Source organism: Acinonyx jubatus, chromosome F2 (genome assembly GCF_027475565.1).
Source record: "Acinonyx jubatus isolate Ajub_Pintada_27869175 chromosome F2, VMU_Ajub_asm_v1.0, whole genome shotgun sequence".
Classification (NCBI taxonomy): domain Eukaryota; kingdom Metazoa; phylum Chordata; class Mammalia; order Carnivora; family Felidae; genus Acinonyx; species Acinonyx jubatus.
In genome coordinates this window covers 12,744,257-12,749,320 of record NC_069394.1, presented here as the reverse complement: position 1 = coordinate 12,749,320, position 5,064 = coordinate 12,744,257, and positions in this window count along the sequence as shown.

Genomic DNA, 5,064 nt, shown 5'->3' with positions numbered 1-5,064 from the left:
TCTATCTATCTATCTGTCTGTCTACCTATCTATCTATCATCATCATCATCATCTATCATCTTTTTTATCTATCATTTATCTACCTACCTATCTAAACTTCTAACCACCCATCCATCCACCCATCTCCTTCTCTCTCTCTCTCTCTCTCTCTCTCTCTTCCTCTCATCTATATCATCTAGCTATCATCTTTGTATCTCCTCCCCCCAGTTGATTCCCAGGTCAAAAGGGACAAACTGACCTTACAGGACCAACTGGATAGAACTAGAGTCTCCATTCCCCTCTCACACCCCCTTCTTCTCTTCCTCTTTTCTTCCTTCTCTCCTTCTTTCCCTTATTCCTTCCTTTTTTCTCACTTTCTAAACTTACCGAGACCGTCTCTCCCTAGTCATTCTGGAGTTTTGACTGCTATGAACAGTCTAAGAGAGGAGTATGAAAGGCATGAGAACTATTTTTCTCTCTGGATTGACATCCAAGAATTTACACAGACAAGGAATTCAAAGAGTCTTAGGGGTGGATCTAGCAAGATCTTTGCTCATGTTGCCTGTGCAGAGCCCAGCACATTTCCTCTCCGGAGCTCTCCTCCTTTTCTTTAGCTCCTCAGTTCCCATGTGATTTTAGGACCCGCTAAGTCATGTTCTTGTCGTCAGGGCTTGCCTGTTCTTGCCCACTCCCAGCCAGTCAGATTCATTTGTTCAGCAGATGATGTGGGGCACCCCCTGTGGGCCAGACACTGTGGTTGGTTCAAGGCTCAGCGGGGGGGCGAGGCAGGCCCGGTTCCTGCCATGTAGACCTTGCGTCTTTCTGGACTCCTGTGATGGGCACGGCCTGCTCCGTGCTCGGGAGGTGCCCTCTGCTTCGGGTTGTGCTTGCTGCAGCAGTGAGTGCAGGAGGAATATAGGATGTGCTCACCACCTCACAGGGGGTAGGGTCTTCTTTGGAGGAAATAGGACATCACACTTGGACGAACACTTGGAACAATACCAAAGTCAAGCCGGGGCCAGAGATACTAGCAATTGCACGGACGGTGTCATCCACAGAAGCTTGGCTTCAATTTTCTCACTAAAGCTCCGGATGACCCTGGTATCAGGCTGCAGAGGCAAGAAGGGAGGCTCCGAGGGCCCTGGCAGCATGTATTCACGGGAGCTCTCTCCGGTTCTAAAAGGAGGACCCTTCTTTCTTCATCCATGTCATTTAATCTAGAGTCTTTTTTCAAGTCTGTTTGTTTGTTTGTTTGTTTCATTTTCTTGGTCTGTTTTAGGTTTTTGGAGGAACTAGCATACGTACACGTGCCAAGGAGTGTGCTGACACCTGCGAATACAGAGATGAACGAAAAAAAATGTGCCCGATGTCATGCAACTTACGTTCTAAGAGGGAAGACAGACAATAAACAGATGGACAAATAAATGTATAATTTTACAAGGAAAACTAAAGCAAGTAGGTGCCGGAGAGCAAGGAACAGGGAGAGAAGGACTCCTTTAATGCAAGTGACGTCATGCAGGAGCATCCGGAGACGATGCTGGTCAAGGGAGGTGTGCTGGGTGTTCTCAGATCCTGAGATCCACGGATGAGTAAAATTGTGGAAACAATGGACGGGCAGACATAGGGATGCACCACTTTAGTTTAGCGATTAGAGAATATATAACAACATTAAAAAAAAAAAAAACCCGAGCAACTGCTATATCTTATCATCGCGAATTCATAAAGGGCACCTTGACGCCAGATTCTGTTGCAGATTGGTGAGTTGCTCGATCACGGACTGGCATTTGACAGCCATGAGTTTTGCCAGTAGGTGTTCTGTGTTCAGAGGAAAGACTGGACCTGCGTCCTAGCAGTCTGATGACAGTGGTATTAGTAATAGCTAATACTTTATGAGTTCTTTCAACGTGCAAGGCGTCATGCTGAAAGCCCTTCATGTGTTATTGACTCGAATCCTCACAGTGGCCCTGGACGCTAGGTAGACAGGTGGTACCAGACTTTTTTTTTTGTTATTATTGGTGGAGAAACTGGGACTTTAAGAGGTGTAGTAAATTTCCAAAGACACATAGCTAATGAATGGGAGAACACAATTTGAACCAAATCAAGCCAGAACCAACCCTACTCAAGAAAGGAAAGATCGACTTCGGGCTTTGCTGAGCCTGGTGAGGGGTTGGAAATCTGGGCATTATGTGGGCACCATAGCTTCTCGTAGATTGGGGATTTGCACTGTGCTGCAACCACACATCCCTTGTTTCGCCTCTCCAAGTCCAGTCCCCCTCTTTCTAGCGATAGCACCCTTATTCTTCTTTGGGGGCTACCTCATCCCGCTGACTACAGTTTTGGTGGGGCTACCCTCATAGTGGCCCTCTCTTCTGGCCAAGGAGCAGACAGGGGTTGTGAGTGAGGCTGGAGGCTTGGCATGGAATTTGATTCTGGAGCAGAGCAACACGAATGCTGAAAACAGATGCCTCTTGGTCCCAGAGCCCTCCCCAAAGAAAAGGCTGTTTGTTAGTTTTTCCTTCCTGGGCTCGAAAGAGCTGCTTTGATCCCTGCCTGCTCCTTTTTAGTTCTCTGTGATTTTTTTCCCCTTACACTCATCTTCAATCCTTCTTTTATATATATATATATATATATATATATATATATATATTTTTTTTTTTTTTTTTTTTTTTTTTTTTTTTTTTTGCTTAGGTGAGCTGGAGTTTGTCCGTTGCTTGCAACCGGGTAGCAGAGCCTGGAGATTAAAACTCAGGTTTTAAATCAGATGAACCTCTGTTCTTATCCCAAGTGTACTGTTTACTAAGTATGTGACATTGGACAAATCGCTTAATCTCTCTAATTATGTTTTCTTACCTATGAAATGGGGATAATAGGGTGTTGAAAAAGTGAGCCACTGCATGTAATTTGCTTAGCAGAGAGCCTGGACTTAATCATGCAATTTGCTTAGCAGAATGTTCTTTCTTATCAACTCCTTAATAAATATTAGTTGCTCTGATCTGCCTTGGCAAATCAAAGAGAAGTATGTTCTTCCCCACCTCAAACCAGGACCAGATAGTTTACACAACACAAAATATAGATAGATATGGGGGTGGGGGGAATCACAGGAATGGAATTTTACAAAATTGGAGCCAAAGATAAACTGGAAAACACCAAAGCAGAAAAATCTGGAGGATTAATTGGACCAGAGATTTTAGACTTCAGAGCGTAAAGAACTCACAAAATTGTATGATTCGGTATCTTGATTTCAAGTCTTTAAAAGATTCTTATTCCCATTTACAGTTGAGGTAAGTGCTGATTTTTCAGTCAACAAATATATATTCCATGCTTACTGGGGAGTATGGCAAGAGGCTGAATCTTGGGATACAGAGGAGGAAGATACAACCAGGGTATCAGTATGGGTATTCCTAGTTAGGGGTGGGTGTTTTCCACTTGATGATTCAGTGACACAGGCTTTTTGTGTCTTGTGGAATCACCATCCTCAAGGGCCTCGGAATCCTCTGTCTCCAGTCAGAAAATGGGGGAAGGGAGACTGGAGAAGGCACAGCTGCTTCTTAATCCAAGATGGTGGAGGCGACGCTCAGGGCTTGTCCTCTCTGTTGATCGATGTGATCACATAGCCTCACCTGGATGCACCAAGAATGTGCAGCCCCTTGCAGCAATGGCTCTGTAGTACAAAGAGGAGCAGAAACCACTGCTGAAGTCCAGTGTCTTCCACTCTGAAGACAGAGCTCTTTGGGCCTCAGTTCTCTATTATTAAAAGGGATGGCTTTGTTTGTTCTATGGTTCTATAGTCTCTGAAAATGGAGAGGTATGAGATTTTTATTCAACTCACCAAATAGAAGGTTCCATTTATCCATCAGCTTAGACACACACACACACACACACACACAGCATTGAAAACAGAGAGAGTATTGAGTCATCATATCATATTCTATTACTTTGGTTTTTCTTTGTAGTCTTTATCTAGAGCATGTCTATATACCCAGTTCAATATTACACACACCCAACCTTGAAAGAAGCATATTTTATGTTTACACATATTTGCTTCTGTCGGAGGATGTGTGGTTTGTTGTACTTAAGGAGATTTTGGCCTTCTTAGTCTTGAGGGAAGGACAAAAGATTCAGATGTGTTGGCTATCATTAAAACTGTAAGCTTTAATTCTGAGGTTAATCTTTCTCTCTCTTTTTCCCCTTCCCTTTCTCTCCTATTCTTCTCCTTTTTCGTTGTCTTCAGTAGCTGAAGAGATAAATAAATCAGCTGACCTGGTGAAGATCAGTTCACACAACGTACATCAGGAAATGTGAATTTCAAGCATGGGTCTTTGTGTATGCAAATCGGACTGGGCTTCCTATAACTCAACTGTCTATCAAGGAAATTAAAGGGAAATTAGACACTACTTTCAAAATCTTACTCCCAACATTTCCTTATATTTGTCCTTTTGTGCACTGGAACTGCACATTTTTGTTTTTACTGGTGTTTTCTGTGCTCTGTGGACTTGACCTCTGTATCCTGCCAGTATTTTCAACCACAGTTTGTATAAACATTGCATTGTCCCGTGTGTCAGTCCAAATCAAACTTGAACACAGAATTGTGATGGTGAGTAGTCATTTTCTCTCAACCAGTTCCCTCAATTATTGACCCAAAGGTTGGAGATAGAGCTGAAAATACTGCCTCTGGGTCCCTAGATCTCAATCCCTATCTCTGCCTTTATCTATCTCTGCTTATCTCTCTCTCTCTGTCTCTCTCCACATTTGGCTAGGATTGCTTTAAACAATATATAATAAAACAATGAGCCATGAGCTATCAAAAAATCTACAAAACGAATTTCCTCTTCCTTTCACGGCCATGCCTCCTATGCACGAGTCTGCTGTAGGCACTAGGCAACTAAACAGCAACCCCTCCACCTTTCTGTAGGGGAGCCAGAGAGGCAAAACAGATGTACCAGGAAGTTCAGTAACATCCAAGATCGCGTTACCAGAAGTCACAAAGCCGGGATGTCAGAGTCTGAGTTACTAATGACTACGTTGACATCGGTGTTGAAATAGAAATGATAACGAGGCACATACCATCGACAGGCAGAGGGACAG